The sequence below is a fragment of the Bufo bufo genome, chromosome 3 (genome assembly GCF_905171765.1).
Source record: "Bufo bufo chromosome 3, aBufBuf1.1, whole genome shotgun sequence".
Classification (NCBI taxonomy): domain Eukaryota; kingdom Metazoa; phylum Chordata; class Amphibia; order Anura; family Bufonidae; genus Bufo; species Bufo bufo.
The window spans coordinates 473,361,503-473,382,430 of record NC_053391.1 but is presented as its reverse complement, the minus strand read 5'-3'; positions in this window follow the sequence as shown (position 1 = coordinate 473,382,430).

Here is a 20,928-nt window from a genome sequence, read left to right as displayed (position 1 = left end):
AACAAGTCACTGTGGATTAATCCCAGTTTCCAGCAGGTTAGGCAAGCATCCATCCCTTCCAAGATGAATTGCCCAAATCCATACGAGACCCCAGATCCATCCGCGGGGCTATTCTCCTGCACTCATAACCTCCTGCACTTGTAACCTATGATGCTGTGCACTCCCGTGTGCACAATGTATGCCGCTCCGGGACATATGGCCTGCTCACGGACCGCATGTCTCGGAGGGCATACGGTCATGTGCTTGAGCCCTTAGTCAGAGAGCTGTGCTGAGGAAGGGAAAGATAGTGTAGGGAGTGAATTTTTTTATTTTCAGAGACCAAAAAGTCCTTTTAAGGACTATTGTGTGTGGCAGCAGCAATATATATTTTTAGTGCAACCTGCGCTAAATTGCTAAAACTTTACAGACCCAAGAGTCCTTTTAAGGGCTATTGTGTATGGCAGCAGCAATATCTATTTTTAGCGCATCCTGTGCTAAATAGCGTGCAATAGTTAGGCCGCTGCAGACAACGACATTATCTGCTCTTCATCTCCTGTGTAAAGTGTGCACATCCCAAAAATATCAGTGACATCCAGTGTACTGTTTCTGTAGACGGTGTCTACTGCGGACAGTGACATTACCTGGGGTACATCTCCTGTGTAACGTTTCCACAACCCAAATACCTGTGACATTCCCTGTAATTTTATATTAGCCACTGCTGACATCAGCAACATTATCTGCGGTATTTCTCCTGTGTAAAGTTTGTGCATCCCAAAAATATCAGTGACATCCAGTGTATTTTTCCGTAGACGGTATCCGCTGCGGACAGTGACATTAGCTACGCTACATCTCCAATGTAAAGTGTGTGCATCCCAAAAATATCAGTGACATCCAGTGTATTTTTCCGTAGACGGTATCCGCTGCGGACAGTGACATTAGCTACGCTACATCTCCAATGTAAAGTGTGTGCATCCCAAAAATATCTGTGACATCCAGTGTACTTTTTACGTAGACGGTGTCCGCTGCGGACAGTGACATTACCTGGGGTACATCTCCTGCGTAACGTCTCCACATCCCAAATACCTGTGACATTCCCTGTAATTTTACATTAGCCGCTGCTGACATCAGTGAAGTTATCTGCGGTATTTCTCCTGTGTAACGTGTGCGCATCCCAAATACCTTTTTTTTATTTTTTGCACATACACTTACAAATCCTACGCTACTGTACATGTGAAATTTTCTTCAAGCATATTTAACATTTAATATTTAGAAGGCGAGCAGTAAGGGACAGGGAAGTGGCCGTGATGCTGATCGTGCACGCAGATCCCGTGGCCCTGGGTGCGTTGAAACTGTGCCTGCTGCCAGAGCACAAGAAAAACAATCATCCACGATACCTAGCTTCATGTCCCAGTTTGCAGGACAAAGCTCTCGAAGTCAGATCAGTGCATCCACGTGGTCGGTTGGATTGCAGCAGATAATGCTTCCAGTTGGTTAAGCACCACCCTGTCTTCCACCAAGTCCAGTCTCAGTAGCCAAGAGTCTGGTCAACTCAATCCTCACCTTGATCCTCCTTGCTCCCACCATGGAGAGTCTTGCCAAATAAGTGATTCCACACTCGGATATTCCGAGGAGCTCTTTTCAGCGCCATTCCTTCATTTGGGCCTCTTGACAAGCCCGCTTAAAGAGGGACATGAGATCTTGTGCCCTGATTACCAAACTCTTGAGCATCCACAGTCACAAGAAATTGACGGTGGGGAACGGCAATTAGTGTTTCAAGAGGTGGATGCTCATGATGAGACATAGTTGCCAATAAGTCAACAGCAACTAGTGTCTCAAGAGGTTGATGATGAGGTTGAGACACAGTTGTCAATAACTGAGGTTGTTGTTAAGTCAACAAGTCAGGAGGATGAGCAGAGTGAAGAAGTGGAAGAGGAGGTGTTGGACGATGAAGTCACTGACCCAACCTGGGAAGGTGGCAAGCCAAGGGAGGACAGCAGTACAGAGAGGGGGGGGATCTGCAGCACACCCTTGCGAAAGGGTAGGTGTTCTGAAGTCAGGCGCTTTTTTTAAGGAAAGTGCGGACGACAAAAGAATTGTAATTTTCAACCTGTGCCATACAAAAATGAGCAGGGGCGTGAACACTAGCAACTAGTGTTGATCACGATTATTCGAATTGCGAATTTTTATCGCGAATATAGATACTTCGAAAATTCTCAAATATTTACAATATAGTGATATATATTCGTAATTTTGAATATTCGAGATTTTTTTTTAATCAGTACACATGATTCCTCCCTGCTTCTAGCTTGTGGGCCAATGAGAAGGCTGCAGTATCTTTGACTTTAGGAGTAGTGTTGATTGCGAATTTTAGTAACGCAAATTTTTATCGCAAATTTTTTAATTGCCGAGTAAAAACATAATTCCTCCCTGCTTCTTGCTTGTGGGCCAATGACTCATTGGCCCACAAGCAAGAAGCAGGGAGGAATTATGACTTTAGATTGGAAAAATGATGAATATTCTAAAAAACAAATATATAGCACTATATCGAATATACCGTATTTTTCGCTTTATAAGACGCACCAGATGATAAGACGCACCCCAGATTTTAGAGTAGAAAAATAAGAAAAATATTTTTTCATCAAACCTCATATCAGCCCACTCAGACCTCAGATTAGCCCATCAGTACCCCCAATCAGATCTCAGATTAGCCCATCAGTACCCCCAGTCCTGAGATTAGCCCATCAGTATCCCCAATCAGACCTCAGATTAGCCCATCAGTACACCCAGACCTCAGAATAGCCCAACAGACCTCAGATCAGACTAAAATAAAAAATCATCTTACCTGTCCTGCTCCGCGGCTCCTCTTCAGCTGTCGCGCTCACATCTTCCTGGCCTGCGCTGCACTGGCACATGACTGCGTGCAGCGTCAGGTCATAGTGCGCGCACTACGTCCTGACGCTGTACGGGGTCAGGACAGTGCAGCGCAGGCCAGAAAGATGGGAGCGCGACAGCTGAAGAGGAGCCGTGGCGCAGACCGCTCCTAATACATACTAGTGAGCGCTTCCATAATGGAAGCGCTCACTAGTATTCGTTTTATAAGACGCACGGACATTTTCCCCCCATTTTGGGGGGAAAAAGTGCGTCTTATAAAGCGAAAAATATGGTACTTGTTTTTTTGAATATTCGTAATATTTTAAAACAAGAATATATAGCAATATAGCGAATATTAAAAAACAAACAAATATAGAGCAATTCAGCTAATATAGTGCTATAATCTTCTTTGTCTAATAGTTGTAATTTTTTTCTCATCTGAAGTTCAGATTGGAATAAAATTACAACTATTAAAAAAATGATTATAGCACTATATTAGCTAAATTGCTCTACATTTGTTTTTTTTTAGAATATTTGCTATATTTCTATATATTCTTGTTTTAGAATATTACGAATATTTGAAAAAGCTAATATATTCGATATAGTGCTATGACTCATTGGCCCACAAGCAAGAAGCAGGGAGGAATCATGTTTTTACTCGGCAATTAAAAAATTTGCAATAAAAGTTTGCGAATATTCAAGGAATATTCTACAAAATATTCGTGAAATATCGCAAATTCAAATATGACCCCTGCCGCTCATCACTACTAGTAACCTCACCACCATCAGCATGATCCGCCACATGGCATCAAAGCACCGTAATAGGTAGGCCGAACACCTGGGTTCACAACCTGTGTCTACGGGTCATGCCACTGCCTCCTCTTTCCCTGTGTTGCTAGCTGGCCAATCCCCTGTCAAAAGCGCAGGCCCGCCCTGCACCTGGACCTTCGCAAGCACCAACAGCGACCACATCCACTTCCGTGTCCCAGCGCAGCGTACAAATGTCCTTACCCCAGGCATTTGAACTCAAGTGCAAATACTCAGCCTAACAACCCACCCATTCACCCACAGGCCCTAGCACTAAATGCACAACTTTCAAAGTCACTGGCCCTGGAAATGTTGCCATTCAGGTTTGTGGACACTGAGGCCTTCCGCAGCCTGATGTCGGCGGCCGTCCCTCGTTACGCAGTCCCAAGCCGCCACTATTTTTCATGGTGTGCCGTGACCGCCCTACACCAGCATATGTCCCGTAACATCAACCATGCCTTGACCAATGCAGTTACTGGGAAGGTCCACTTAACCACTGACACATGGACAAGTGCTTGTGGCCAGGGACGCTACATTTCCATGACAGCACACTGGGTTAACGTTGTGGAGGCTGGGACCAAGTCATACCCTGGGATGGCACAGGTGCTACCGACGACAAGGATTGTCAAGGATTATGCTAATTCCATAAGGGTTTTCCACCACCACCTACGTTAGTGGTTCCAACCCCCACTTCTCCTCCTTTGTCTCCTCCTCCACTTCCACCTCAGAATTATATTGTTGCAGAACCAGTCAGCCATCAGTCGGTAGCTGGAAGCAGTGTAGCACTGCAGTGGGGAAGCAGTGGGGAAGCATCAACAGGCTTAGCTGATCTGATCTGCTAAGGTGACATACAGCACACCGCCACAGAGCTGTGGCAGGGGATAAGGGACCAGACCGAACTGTGGCGCTCGCCACTCAACCTAGAACCAGACATGGTTGTGTCCGATAATGGCCGTAACTTGGCGGCGGCTTTGGAGTTCGGGAAGCTCACACACATCCCATGACTAGCCCACGTCTTAAACTTAGTGGTTCAGCGGTTTCTTAAAACCTACCCCAATTTGCTTGAGTTACTGGTGAAGGTGTGCCGCGTGTGTGCCTTATTACGCAAGTCATCGACATCTTCCGCCGGTCGGTCAACGCTGCAGCAGCGCTTTCAATTGCCAGCTCACTGACTGTTGTGCAACATGAGCACGTTCTGGAACTCGACGTTCCACATGTCGGTCAGGCTTTGCGAGAGCAGTAGTGGAATCCCAGCTGCACATGGTCGTCACCTTTCCAGTCATCTTCGGCTCATTACAAGCGAGGAGTGGGCATGGATGTCTGACCTCTGTGACGTTTTAAGAAACTTTGAGAAATCAACTCAGATGGTGAGCAGCGGTAATGTTAATATCAGTGTCATAATCCCACTTCTGTGTCTACTCAAAAGCTCGCTGCTCACAGTTAAGGCCAACGCTTTGCATGTGGAAGAGGTGGAAATGGGGGAAGACATTACACAGGGTGATAGCCAGACCACCCTCAGTTTGTCTTCTCAGCACAAATTGGATGATGATGATGATGATGATGATGATGAGGAGGAGGAGGAAGAAACGGTTGCCTCCGCAACAGAGTGTAGTACCTATGGAAGTTTAATTCCATCTGTTCAGCATGGATGGGCAGAAGAGGAGGAAAAGGATGAGGAGATTTAGAGTCATCCTCCTTATGAAAACAGTGAAGTCTTGCCTGTTGGAACTCTGGCACACATGGCTGACTTTATGTTAGGCTGCCTTTCCCGTGACAACGCGTTTTACGCATTTTGGACAACACCGATTACTGGTTGTTCACCCTACTTGACCCCCGCTACAAAGAGAACTTATCATCTCTCATTCCTGTGGTGGAGAGGACGATCAAAATGGTGCAATACCAGAAGGTCCTTGTGGAAAAATGGCTCCAATAATTTCAAGCTGACAACGCTGGCAGCAGAGTACGTACTTCCTTGGGCAACCAAGGAGGGGAGACGAGGGGAACACACAGCAGTTCCAACAGAGGCAAGGCAACACTCTCCAAGGCCTGGGACAGTTTCAGGATACCCCGCCAGCACCCTCACCTTGATGCGCGGCCCACTGTCACAAGGAGAGAAACATTTTGGAATATGGTGAAGGAGTACGTAGCAGACCGCGTTAGCGTCCTCAATGATCCCTCTGGGCCTTGCAACTACTTGGTGTCGAAGCTTGACACGTGGCACAAACTGGCGCTCTACGCCTTGGAGGTGCGGGCCTGCCCTGCTGCAAGTGTTTTGTCAGAGCGGGTATTTAGTGCTGCTGGGGGCATAATAACTGATAAGCGCATCTGCCTGTCAACTGAAAATGCTGACCGGTTGACTCTTATCAAAACGAACAAGGCCTGGATTGCCCCTGACTTCTCTACTCCACCAGAGGAAAGCGGCTGAACATAACATGCACCCCTTACACCTCAGAAAAGGGTATATGATTCAATCTTCATTTTCTCATCCTCCTCCTCCATCATATCAACATGCTTATTAGGCTGTCCTCGCTACTAATGTTGTAGAGCAGGCATGCTCAACCTGTGGCCCTCCAGCTGTTGCAAAACTACAACTCCCACAATGCCCTGCTGTAGGCTGTTCGGGCATGCTGGGAGCTGTAGTTTTGCAACAGCTGGAGGGCCGCAGGTTGAGCATGCCTGTTGTGGAGGGTCAGATCATCAGATCACCTGCAGGCCCTCGCATATAATGTTTAAGACGTTCAGCTCACCAGCAGGCCCTCACCTACAAACTTTTAGAGCATCAGCTCACCTGCAGGCCCTCACATATAATGTTTTAGGGGGTCAGCTCACCAGAAGGCCCTCAAATGTAATGTTTTAGACTGTCAGCTCACCAGCAGACCCTCAACTATAATGTTTTACAGGGTCAGCTCACCAGTAGGCCCTCGCCCATAATTTTTTCAATGGATCAGCTCAGCAGCAGGCACCTGCCCATCATTTTTTCGATGCTCAGATTAGAAGCAGGCACTCGCCCCTAATGTTTTAGATGGTCAGATCAGCAGCAGACCCTCGCCCCTAATGTTTTAGAGGTTCACCAGCAGGCCCTTGCTCCTATGTTTTTGAGGATCACCAGCAGGCCATCAATCATACTTTTTCAACTGTTGTGTATGATGCCCTCCTTTATGTGTAATAAAGGGTGTATTGGAGTGCTGGATCCTTGTAATTTTTGGCAGCCCTTTCACTTAGTGCATAGGCTTTATGAGTGTAGGAGTCCCACTACCTGAACAATTGTACCACAATGTGAATGAGGCCCTCCTTTATGTGATATATAGGTTGTATCAGAGTGCCTCTTCCTTGTAATTTTTGGCAGCACTTGCACTTTATATACAGTAAATATAAGTAAATATATAGGAAAGAATGTTTCATAACAATTTTTCCTCAAAAATCGATTTTATCTTCGGTTTTGTGCGTATTAGTGTCAGTCTGTAAAGGTGGCATACTACTCGGACAACATAGTTTCCAGCAGAGACCTGGGAGTCCAAGATGCATCCAGACATCCTCCCCATGCTGTTCCCGAACCATTTCTGTGGTGTTTCCATCAATTTCTGACCTTTTCCTATGAACCAGAAATCCTCCCCTCTTCAGAGCAGGGGGTGCCTGGTTTAATGCTCGGGTTCTCCCATTGACTTCCATTGTGCCCGGGTGCTCAGTAGAGCATCCGAGCATCCCGATGTGTTCGACCCGAGCACCCAAACACACGAGCATTTTGGTGTTCGATCAACACTAATGGCAACAGATTATTATGAGTGTATTGCTTAACAGACTTATTTTCTACCATACTGTATGTGTCTCTGCATGTTATTTCATGAATTCTTGAAGAAGTAGATGTTAGGTTACCGATTCTACAGATAGGTTGCATATAGAGATGAGTGCATTACCTGAAATTCATTTTTGGGTCTGGCTTTATTGATTCGTCAATCAGAATTTATTCGGTCTGAATTTTTTTTACCCAAATTAAAAGTGTCATGATTGCACTAAAAGCCATGGCTAACACTCTAAGTTCTCTCACACTTAATGGCACTAAAAAAGAAATAATGCACCAGGAAGGAATTGCTGGAATCAAATATTCAGCATTTTATTTTCCATATGAAAACATGATTCCTTCCAGCTTAAGTTGCTTGTGGGCCAATGACTCATTGACCCACAAGAAAGAAGCAGGGAGGAATCATGTTTTCAGATGTAAAAAAATGACGATATAGCGAATATATAGCACTATATTCGTAATATTCGCGAAGTTGCGATATTCGCGATTAATATTCTCTATTCGAATATTCGCTCTCAACACTAGATTCTATATGTAAGTCATTACGATATTAGAACATTTATTGGGGAAACTGTACAATTGAAACAGGATCTAGTAGCTTGTTGGGCCACCGCTAGGTTACAAAATGAGAAATGGTTGAGCATGGAGGCATACAGGCTGCGCATGATATCCTGTAGCATGTTTGCCCACGAATGTTACAGCTGGACCTGTAGATCCTGCACACTCAAAGCTGGCATCCCGGCTGGTCCCATAAATGGTTGATTACCAATAAATCTGGTGACCAAGCATGCCAAGGAAGTCTTGCAATCTGGAAAACACACTCCTTGGACACCATCAATGGGAGATTTTTCCTGCTGAATGATGCCAGTTGGAAGCCCTACCATGAGAGGCAACACATGTGGCTACAGTATGTCCTGCACATATCGCTGAGCCATTAGTGTCCCTCACACTGCTACTAGCAGTGACCAATATTCAAATTACAAATATTTATTGCGAATATTGCAACTTTGAGAATTCGCTAATATATTCGTTATATCAAATATTTGTCATTTTTTCCACCTGAAAACATGATTCCTCCCTGCTTCTTGCTTGTGGACCAATGAGTCATTGGCCCACAAGCAACTTAAGAAGGGAGGAATCAAGACTTCAGATGAAAAAAAATTACGAATATTCTAAAAAACGACTATATAGCACTATATTCAATATAGTGCTATATATTTGTTTTTTAGAATATTCGTCATTTTTTTCCATCTGAAGTCATGATTCCTCCCTGCTTAAGTTGCTTGTGGGACAATGACTCATTGGCCCACAAGCAAGAAGCAGGGAGGAATCATGTTTTCAGATGGAAAAAAATTACTAATATTCTAAAAACTAATATATAGCACTATATTCTATAGTGTTATATATTTGTTTTTTTTAGAATATTCGTCATTGACGAATATTCTAAAAAAAACTAATATATAGCACTATATTCAATATAGTGCTACATATTCGTTTTTTAGAATATTCATAATTTTTTTCTATCTGAAGTGATGATTCCTACCTGCTTAAGTTATTTGTGGGCCAATGACTGTTCACTTCAGATGGAAAAAAATTACGAATATTCTAAAAAACAAATATATAGCACTATATTCTATAGTGCTATATATTCGTTTTTGACCTACTTCACATTACGCGATTTTTACATTGCAGATTTAATCTCGAATACGAATATTCGCAAATATATGACGAATATTCTACCACATATTTGCAAAATATTGCAAATTTGAATATTGCCCCTGCCGCTCATCACTAGTGACCAACTGTCAAATGCAATGGCTCTCTAGATCATCACACCAGCAGTTGGGGCAGTGGATCATTCTACAGCAAAGGCAGGCTAAAGTGCTCACCACTGTGGGAGATGCTCGTTCTTGTCAGTGGATCAAAGGATCCTCTCTGTTGGAGGTTTGCCTGTGCTGTCATAGAAACATCCATCCTGCTTCTCTCAGTTCAATACAAACCCCCTTCTCAGTCTGTCAAATGGTCAAAATGTCTTTGAATGCATCATAGGGCATGTCTAGCAGTCCATGATCTCTCACCAAGAGGTACACTACCCAAAAGATGCCTCTGAGAACCTTTTTAGGGTAGTGGGGAAGCACTTTTACACCCTCCTATGGCAAGACCCAGTGTCTAAACAGGCAACACCTATAATAATTTCCATATCTGCCTGAGACAAACCCCACACGTTGAGTTTTCTATCTGTTTTTCTTTTTTTTTCCTCAATGAGTGTATATGACTAGATGTAAATGGACAGCAGTGGGTGGCAACAAACAGCTTGTTAAAAATCACATTGCACAGTTTTTTATGCTTTATAAAATAAAAAAAATTGGTCCAAAATGTATCCCTTTGTGGTGGGAGATGTGTTCTGGTGTTTATAAACATTAGTGTTGAGCGAATCGAAGCATCTTAAGCGGAATTCGATCCAAAGTTTAGGAAAAATTTGATTTGCAACTAATCCGAATTTCCTCCCACTTCGTGGTGACGAATTCCTAAAAAAGGCTACACATGTTACAAAGTGAAAGTAAGGAGCCTGGGAATGCGAGATCACCCATAATGTCATGCAGACGGTCAATCGGTAGCTAGCCAGCCCTGTGATGTCACAGCCCTATAAAAGCCTCATCCCGTGCGGTGTTAGCCATTTCACTGTGAGCTGAGTATATGGAGAGAAGCGACAAGTGCTAGGGACAGTGTTCAAGAAGCCTTTCAGATGCACCTTTCTAACCTGGGAACTACACCATTCTGGGTGCAGTTCCTTTCCTAAATGGTGCTGGACCTGTGATGCTGAAGATTATGTTATCAGAGGTCTTGGCAGATGCACTGTTCTAACCTGGGAACTAAACTATTCCCTGTGCAGTTCCCTTGTAAGATGTACAGGACCTGTGATGACATCATCAAAGGTGCTTTAACTTTCTCCACTGATGATAGAAATTCTAGACTGAAGCTGGACAGGAGCCAGTATTGTAGCTAATTGGGGGGTGGGGCCTATCCTTTATTGCAGGTCCCCCAGGCCCTATAGCAGCTGCAATTGTTTGTGATGTGTCCACGTTATTATTTAACCATTTCTGTTAGCCAAACAGTTACTGTAATTTAGTGTTCCAGAGCGGTCTTATTTAACACCCTGTGGGCAGTGCACAGCAGAATTGCTTATGAGTTGATCGTTGTTTTTTGTCTGAAAAGTTATTTTAAATTAGTCCTGTAGCGAAGAAATTAGTGTTTTACTAAATAAATGAGTGTTTTACCAAATAAATTAGTCTGCTTCAGTATTACAGTCCCCGATCCCTATGACAAACTACGTTGAGCGGCTAACCTTTCGGCAAAATGGTAGACACATGGTGATTCCTTCAAGGCAGCGAGTTTGCAGCCCTGGACATGTAAGGTCATCACAGAACAGTTAGTGATGAACGCCATGTGGCCCTCAAGGAAGTTGGATGTGGAAATCTTGTATTAGGGTTAAAACCAGTTGGGCTGAACTTGTTGGATGGATCAAACATGGCAGCTGGATCATAGCCATACGGGAGGAGTGTCGTTGGTTATGAACCACAAAAATGTCTCCATCCACTCGACCCAAATTCATCATAGCTAATATGTTTGTTTAGCAAAAAAATTTGTCTTCATTTTAATTGCATTACAGTATGAACCATGATGAACAAGCCAGGACATGTATGGCTGAGTAAAGGGAACACTAAAATAAAGGGAACACTTAAACAACACAATCTAACTCCAAGTCAATCACACTTCTGTGAAATCAAACTGTCCACTTAGGAAGCAACACTGAGTGACAATCAATTTCACATGCTGTATTGCAAATTGGATAGACAACAGGTGGAAATTATAGGCAATTAGCAAGACACCCCCAATAAAGGAGTGGTTCTGCAGGTGGTGACCACAGACCACTTCTCAGTTCCTAATGATTCCTGGCTGATGTTTTGGTCACTTTTGAATGCTGGCGGTGCTTTCACTCTAGTGGTAGCATGAGACAGAGTCTACAACCCACACAAGTGGCTCAGGTAGTGCAGCTTATCCAGGATGGCACATCAATGCGAGCTGTGGCAAGAAGGTTTGCTGTGTCTGTCAGCGTAGTGTCCAGAGCATGGAGGCGCTACCAGGAGACAGGACAGTACTTTAAGAGACGTGGAGGAGGCCGTAGGAGGGCAACAACCCAGCAGCAGGACCGCTACCTCCGCCTTTGTGCAAGAAGGAACAGGAGGAGCACTGCCAGAGCCCTGCAAAATGACCTCCAGCAGGCCACAAATGTGCATGTGTCTGCTCAAACGGTCAGAAACAGACTCTATGAGGGTGATATGAGGGCCCGACGTCCACAGGTGGGGGTTGTGCTTACAGCCCAACACCGTGCAGGACGTTTGGCATTTGCCAGAGAACACCAAGATTGGCAAATTCGCCACTGGCGCCCTGTGCTCTTCACAGATGAAAGCAGGTTCACACTGAGCACATGTGACAGACGTGACAGAGTCTGGAGATGCCGTGGAGAACGTTCTGCTGCCTGCAACATCCTCCAGCATGACCGGTTTGGCATTGGGTCAGTAATAGTGTGGGGTGGCATTTCTTTGGAGGGCCGCACAGCCCTCCATGTGGTCGCCAGAGGTAGCCTGACTGCCATTAGGTACCGAGATGAGATCCTCAGACCCCTTGTGAGACCATATGCTGGTGCGGTTGGCCCTGGGTTCCTCCTAATGCAAGACAATGCTAGACCTCATGTGGCTGGAGTGTGTCAGCAGTTCCTGCAAGACGAAGACATTGATGCTATGGACTGGCCCGTCTGTTCCCCAGACCTGAATCCAATTGAGCACATCTGGGACATCATGTCTGTTGCACCACAGACTGTCCAGGAGTTGGAAGATGCTTTAGTCCAGGTCTGGGAGGAGATCCCTCAGGAGACCGTCCGTCACCTCATCAGGAGAATGCACAGGCGTTGTAGGGAGGTCATACAGGCAGGTGGAGGCCACACACACTACTGAGCCTCATTTTGACTTGTTTTAAGGACATTACATCAAAGTTGGATCAGCCTGTAGTGTGACTCCAAATCCAGACCTCCATGGGCCGAAAAATTTGATTTCCATTTTTTCATTTTTGTGTGATTTTGTTGTCAGCACATTCAACTATGTAAAGAACAAAGTATTTCAGAAGAATATTTAATTAACTCAGATCTAGGATGTGTTATTTTTGTGTTCCCTTTATTTTTTTGAGCAGTGTATATATATATATATATATATATATACTAGTCAGAGGTCAGCAAACTTTGGTACTTAAGCTGTTGTGAAACTGCAACTCCCTTCATGCTTCTATAGCAGTTCCACAAACCTCCGAGCAAGTGTGCCTGCTGGGTGTTGAAGTTTCACAACAGCTGTAGTGCTGGAGGTTGGTGAATCCTGATATACAGTCAGGTCCATAAATATTGGGACAGCGACACAATTGTAACATTTTTGGCTCTATACACCACCACAATGGATTTAAAATGAAACGAACAAGATTGGCTCTAACTGCAGACTGTCAGCTTTAATTTGAGGGTATTTACATCCAAATCAGGTGAACGGTGTAGGAATTACAACAGTTTGCATATATGCCTCCCACTTGTTAAGGAACCAAAAGTAATGGGACAATTGGCTTCTCAGGTGTTCCATGGCCAGGTGTGTGTTATTCCCTCATTATCCCAATTACAATGAGCAGATAAAAGGTCCAGAGTTCATTTCAAGTGTGCTATTTGCATTTGGAATCTGTTGCTGTCAACTCTCAAGATGAGATCCAAAGAGCTGTCACTATCAGTGAAGCAAGCCATCATTAGACTGAAAAAACAAGACAAACCCATCAGAAAGATAGCAAAAACATTAGGCGTGGCCAAAACAACTGTTTGGAACATTCTTAAAAAGAAGGAATGCACCGGTGAGCTCAGCAACACCAAAAGACCCGGAAGACCACGGAAAACAACTGAGGTGGATGACCGAAGAATTCTTTCCCTGGTGAAGAAAACACCTTTCACAACAGTTGGCCAGATCAAGAACACTCTCCAGGAGGTAGGTGTATGTGTGTCAAAGTCAACAATCAAGAGAAGACTTCACCAGAGGGAATACAGAGGATTCACCACAAGATGTAAACCATTGGTGAGCCTCAAAAACAGGAAGGCCAGATTAGAGTTTGCCAAACGACATCTAAAAAAGCCTTCACAGTTCTGGAACAACATCCTATGGACAGATGAGACCAAGATCAACTTGTACAAGAGTGATGGAAAGAGAAGAGTATGTAGAAGGAAAGGAACTGCTCATGATCCTAAGCATACCACATCATCAGTGAAGGTTGGTGATGGTAGTGTCATGGCGTGGGCATGTATGGCTGCCAAGGGAATTGGTTCTCTTGTATTTATTGATGGTGTGAATGCTGACAAAAGCAGCAGGATTAATTCTGAAGTTTTTCGGGAAATATTATCTGCTCATATTCAGCCAAATGCTTCAGAACTCATTGGACAGCGCTTCACAGTGCAGATGGACAATGAACCAAAGCATACTGCTAAAGCAACCAAAGAGTTTTTTAAGGGAAAGAAGTGGAATGTTATGCAATGGCCAAGTCAATCACCTTACCTGAATCCGATTGAGCATGCATTTCACTTGCTGAAGACAAAACTGAAGGGAAAAGGCCCCAAGAACAAGCAGGAACTGAAGACAGTTGCAGTAAAGGCCTGGCAGAGCATCACCAGGGATGAAACCCAGCGTCTGGTGATGTCTATGCGTTCCAGACTTCAGGCTGTAATTGACTGCAAAGGATTTGCAACCAAGTATTAAAAAGTGAAAGTTTGATTTATGATTATTATTCTGTCCCATTACTTTTGGTCCCTTAAGGCCTCTTTCACACTTGCGTTGTCCGGATCTGTCGTGTACTCCATTTGCCGGAAGTGCCCGCCGGATCCGTAACACCGCAACTGAACTGAAAGCATTTGAAGACTGATCCGTCTTCAAAATGCGTTCAGTGTTACTATGGCAGCCAGGACACTATTAAAGTCCTGGTTGCCATAGTAGTAGTGGGGAGCGGGGGAGCAGTATACTTACCGTCTGTGCGGCTCCCGGGGCGCTCCAGAATGACGTCAGAGCGCCCCATGCGCATGGATGACGTGATCCATGCGATCACGTCATCCATGCGCGTGGGGTGCCCTGACGTCACTCTGAAGCGCCCCGGGAGCCGCACGGACGGTAAGTATACTGCTCCCCACTACACTTTACCATGGCAAACAGGACTTTAGCATCCTGGCAGCCATGGTAACCATTCAGAAAAAGCTAAACGTCGGATCCGGTAATGCGCCGAAACGACGTTTAGCTTAAGGCCGGATCCGGATTAATGCCTTTTAATGGGCATTAATTCCGGATCCGGCCTGGCAGCAAGTGTTCAGGATTTTTGACCGGAGCAAAAAGCGCAGCATGCTGCGGTATTTTCTCCGGCCAAAAAACGTTCCGGTCCGGAACTGAAGACATCCTGATGCATCCTGAATGGATTTCTCTCCATTCAGAATGCATGGGGATAATCCTGATCAGGATTCTTCCGGCATAGAGCCCCAACGACGGAACTCTGCCGGAACAGAACAACGCAAGTGTGAAAGAGCCCTTACAAGTGGGAGGCACATATGCAAACTGTTGTAATTCCTACACCGTCTACCTGATTTGGATGTAAATACCCTCAAATTAAAGCGGAAAGTCTGCAGTTAAAGCACATAGTTTTTGTTTCATTTCAAATCCATTGTGGTGGTGTATAGAGCCAAAAATGTCAGAATTGTGTTGATGTCCCAATATTTATGGACCTGACTGTAGGTGATCTGTCATTTCAATCATGCCTGTAATAATCAGATGTGTGCTGAAAAGTGATCTGTACAGAAAAAGAAGTTGCACATATTATTAAAATTAGCAGCCTATGCAAAAACTGCAGGATTTTTTTTCAATATAGTGACATGGAAAATTAAATATAACATCACCAAAATTACTAAAAAATATGTTTAACATAAAACTTAACTGAAAAAAATAGGTAATTTTCTGATTGTATATTCAGTTTAAACCTTCTTTTGTCACATAAGATATTGGAGAAAGCAGCTTAGTGCACTATAACCTTAAAGAGGACCTTCCATGCGTCCGGACTTGATTAAGTAAGTAGCAGGACATTTAGGGCATATGTGGGGGAAGTCCCTACACTTACTATTATTTCTGGGCGCCGCTCCATTGCGCCGGTCTGGCCCCCGTTACCTTGTCCCGCACTGTATGCTAATCACTAGCATCGGCACACCGGGGAGGAGACATCAGCTTCTCTCCCTAGGCGTCCCTTCTTCCTGGCTGTAGCGCTGTCCCTACAGCCAGGGAGAAGGAACGCCCAGGGAGAGAAGCTGATGTCCCCTCCATGGTGTTCCGATGCTAGCAATTAGCATACAGTGCGGGACAAGGTAATGGGGGCCAGAGCGGTGCAATGGAGCGGTGCCTAGAAATAATAGTAAGTGCAGGAACATCCCCCATGTATGCCCTAAATGTCCTGCTACTAACTTAATCAAGTCTGGACCAATGAAAGGTCCTCTTTAACACTAGAGTTTTTGATGGATCCGGCAGGGCTCAGCAAAAACACTTCCGTTACTGATAATACAACTATCTGCATCCATTATGAACTAATCTGGTTGAATTATCTTCAACATAGCCAAAAGGATCCGTCATGAACTCCATTGAAAGTCAATGGGGGACTGATTTGTTTTCTATTGTGTAAGATTGTGTCAGAGAAAACGGATCCATCCTCATTGACTTGTATTGTGGGTCATTATTGCTCCAAATCCCATGACGGAAGGAAAACCGCAGCATGCTGCGGTTTGCTCTCCGGTATGAGAACAGAACCAAACGGAATGTAATGAAATTTGGAGCATTCTGTTCTGTTACGTTTGTCCCCATTGACATTGAATGGGGACGAAACAGAAGCTTTTTTTTCTGGTATTGAGACCATATGACAGATCTCAATACCAGAAAATAAAAACACTAGTGTGAAAGCAGCCTAACTCTTTAAGGCATAATGCTGTACATGTAGGGCATTATGCACCAGGACGTATGGTGAGAGCTGCTGTGGTGAGCCCGTTCCATAAGCAGAGGATGACGACTGTATATTTAAGCATGTACCTGGCCACAATGATGGGGAAGGGCAATCACGCCGAACCACATCATTTAACAACTCAGATGCCGAGGATGCAGCTACCTATGCCTTCTGATCAAAGCCTCCACTGTGAAATTGCATGACTTCGATTGGTTATGATGTCAGCCTGGGTCCTGCTGGAGGTTCCCAGGTCTGCCATGGTAAGATTCCTGCTAAGCTGTGAACGTATCTGAGCTATTAAATTTTTTTTTAATTTCCTGAGCAGTGAATGTCATAATAGAAAAAACAATACACACGCGATTCACCATTTTTTAGTCACCTTGTCCCCACAAAAAAGTAGAACAACAGTAATCAAAAAGTTGAATGTTCCCCAAAAATGGTACTAATGAAAACTGTGGCTCTGTAGAACAAAATATATGAAAACTATGGCTGTTGTTTTTTTATATTAACCACCTCAGCCCCCAGTGCTTAAACACCCTGAAAGACCAGGCCACTTTTTACACTTCTGACCTACACTACTTTCACCGTTTATTGATCGGTCATGCAACTTACCACCCAAATGAATTTTACCTCCTTTTCTTCTCACTAATAGAGCTTTCATTTGGTGGTATTTCATTGCTGCTAACATTTTTACTTTTTTTGTTATTAATCGAAATTTAACGATTTTTTTGAAAAAAAATGAAATTTTTCACTTTCAGTTGTAAAATTTTGCAAAAAAAACGAGATCCATATATAAATTTTGCTCTAAATTTATTGTTCTACATGTCTTTGATAAAAAAAAAAATGTTTGGGTAAAAAAAAAAATGGTTTGGGTAAAAGTTATAGCGTTTACAAACTATGGTACAAAAATGTGAATTTCCGCTTTTTGAAGCAGCTCTGACTTTCTGAGCATGTTTCCTGAGGTTCTACAATGCCCAGACAGTACAAACACCCCATAAATGACCCCATTTCGGAAAGTAGACACCCTAAGGTATTCGCTGATGGGCATAGTGAGTTCATAGAACTTTTTCTTTTTTGTCACAAGTTAGCGGAAAATGATGATTTTTTTTTTTTTTTTCTTACAAAGTCTCATATTCCACTAACTTGTGACAAAAAATAAAAAGTTCTATGAACTCACTATGCCCATCACGAAATACCTTGGGGTGTCTTCTTTCCAAAATGGGGTCACTTGTGGGGTAGTTATACTGCCCTGGCATTCTAGGGGCCCAAATGTGTGGTAAGGAGTTTGAAATCAAATTCTGTAAAAAATTACCAGTGAAATCCGAAAGGTGCTCTTTGGAATATGGGCCCCTTTGCCCACCTAGGCTGCAAAAAAGTGTCACACATCTGGTATCTCTGTATTCAGGAGAAGTTGAGGAATGTGTTTTGGGGTGTCTTTTTACATATACCCATGCTGGGTGAGATAAATATCTTGGTCAAATGCCAACTTTGTATAAAAAAATGGGAAAAGTTGTCTTTTGCCAAGATATTCCTCTCACCCAGCATGGGTATATGTAAAATGACACCCCAAAACACATTCCCCAACTTCTCCTGAGTACGGAGATACCAGATGTGTGACACTTTTTTGCAGCCTAGGTGGGCAAAGGGGCCCATATTCCAAAGAGCACCTTTCGGATTTCACTGGTCATTTTTTACAGAATTTGATTTCAAACTCCTTACCACACATTTGGGCCCCTAGAATGCCAGGGCAGTATAACTACCCCACAAGTGACCCCATTTTGGAAAGAAGACACCCCAATGTATTCGCTGATGGGCATAGTGAGTTCATGGAAGTTTTTATTTTTTGTCACAAGTTAGTGGAATATGAGACTTTGTAAGAAAAAAAAAAAGAAAAAAAAAATCATCATTTTCCACTAACTTGTGACAAAAAATAAAAAATTCTAGGAACTCTCCATGCCCCTCACGGAATACCTTGGGGTGTCTTCTTTCCAAAATGGGGTCACTTGTGGGGTAGTTATACTGCCCTGGCATTTTCCAGGGGCCCTAATGTGTGGTAAGTAGGTAAATGACCTGTGAAATCCGAAAGGTGCTCTTTGGAATGTGGGCCCCTTTGCCCACCTAGGCTGCAAAAAAGTGTCACACATCTGGTATCTCCGTACTCGGGAGAAGTTGGGGAATGTGTTTTGGGGTGTCATTTTACATATACCCATGCTGGGTGAGAGAAATATCTTGGCAAAAGACAACTTTTCCCATTTTTTTATACAAAGTTGGCATTTGACCAAGATATTTATCTCACCCAGCATGGGTATATGTAAAAAGACACCCCAAAACACATTCCTCAACTTCTCCTGAATACAGAGATACCAGATGTGTGACACTTTTTTGCAGCCTAGGTGGGAAAAGGGGCCCATATTCCAAAGAGCACCTTTCGGATTTCACTGGTCATTTTTTACAGAATTTGATTTCAAACTCCTTACCACACATTTGGGCCCCTAGAATGCCAGGGCAGTATAACTACCCCACAAGTGACCCCATTTTGGAAAGAAGACACCCCAAAGTATTCGCTGATGGGCATAGTGAGTTCATGGAAGTTTTTATTTTTTGTCACAAGTTAGTGGAATATGAGACTTTGTAAGAAAAAAATAAATTAAAAAAAATCATCATTTTCCACTAACTTGTGACAAAAAATAAAAAATTCTAGGAACTCGCCATGCCCCTTACGGAATACCTTGGGGTGTCTTCTTTCCAAAATGTGGTCACTTGTGGGGTAGTTATACTGCCCTGGCATTTTCCAGGGGCCCTAATGTGTGGTAAGTAGGTAAATGACCTGTGAAATCCGAAAGGTGCTCTTTGGAATGTGGGCCCCTTTGCCCACCTAGGCTGCAAAAAAGTGTCACACATGTGGTATCGCCGTACTCAGGAGAAGTTGGGGAATGTGTTTTGGGGTGTCATTTTACATATACCCATGCTGGGTGAGATAAATATCTTGGTCAAATGCCAACTTTGTATAAAAAAATGGGAAAAGTTGTCTTTTGCCAAGATATTTCTCTCACCCAGCATGGATATATGTAAAATGACACCCCAAAACACATTCCTCAACTTCTCCTGAGTACGGCGATACCAGATGTGTGACACTTTTTTGCAGCCTAAATGCGCAAAGGGGCCCACATTCCTTTTATGAGGGCATTTTTAGACATTTGGATCCCAGACTTCTTCTCACGCTTTAGGGCCCCTAGAATGCCAGGGCAGTATAAATACCCCACATGTGACCCCATTTTGGAAAGAAGACACCCCAAGGTATGCAATGAGGGGCATGGCAAGTTCATAGAAAAAAAAATTTTTTGGCACAAGTTAGCGGAAATTGATTTTATTTTTTTTTTTCTCACAAAGTCTCCCTTTCCGCTAACTTGGGACAAAAAATTCAATCTTTCATGGACTCAATATGCCCCTCACGGAATACCTGGGGGGGTCTTCTTTCCAAAATGGGGTCACATGTGGGGTATTTATACTGCCCTGGCATTCTAGGGGCCCTAAAGCGTGAGAAGAAGTCTGGAATATAAATGTCTAAAAAATTTTACGCATTTGGATTCCGTGAGGGGTATGGTGAGTTCATGTGAGATTTAATTTTTTGACACAAGTTAGTGGAATATGAGACTTTGTAAGAAAAAAAAAAAATTTCCGCTAACTTGGGCCAAAAAAATGTCTGAATGGAGCCTTACAGAGGGGTGATCAATGACAGGGGGGGGTGATCAATGACAGGGGGGTGATCAATGACAGGGGGGTGATCAATGACAGGGGGGTGATCAGGGAGTCTATATGGGGTGATCACCACAGTCATTGATCACGCCCCTGTAAGGCTCCATTCAGACGTCCGTGTGCGTTTTGCGGATCCGATCCATCTATCAGTGGATCCGTAAAAATCATGCGGACGTCTGAATGGGGCTTTACAGGGGGGTCATCAATGACAGGGGTGTAATCAATGACAGGGGGGTGATCAGGGAGTCTATATGGGGTGATCAGGGGTGATCAAGGGTGAATAAGGGGTTAATAAGTGACCGGGGGGGGGGTGTAGTGTAGTGTGGTGCTTGGTGCAGCATATTACTGAGCTACCTGTGTCCTCTGGTGGTCGATCCAAACAAAGGGGACCACCAGAGGACCAGGTAGCAGGTATATTAGACGCTGTTATCATAACAGCGTCTAATATACCTGTTAGGGGTTAAAAAAATCACATCTCCAGCCTGCCAGCGAACGATCGCCGCTGGCAGGCTGGAGATCCACTTTCTTACCTTCCGTTCCTGTGAGCGCGCGCGCCTGTGTGAGCGCGCGCGCCTGTGTGAGCGCGCGCGCCTGTGTGCGCGCGTTCACAGGAAATCTCGGCC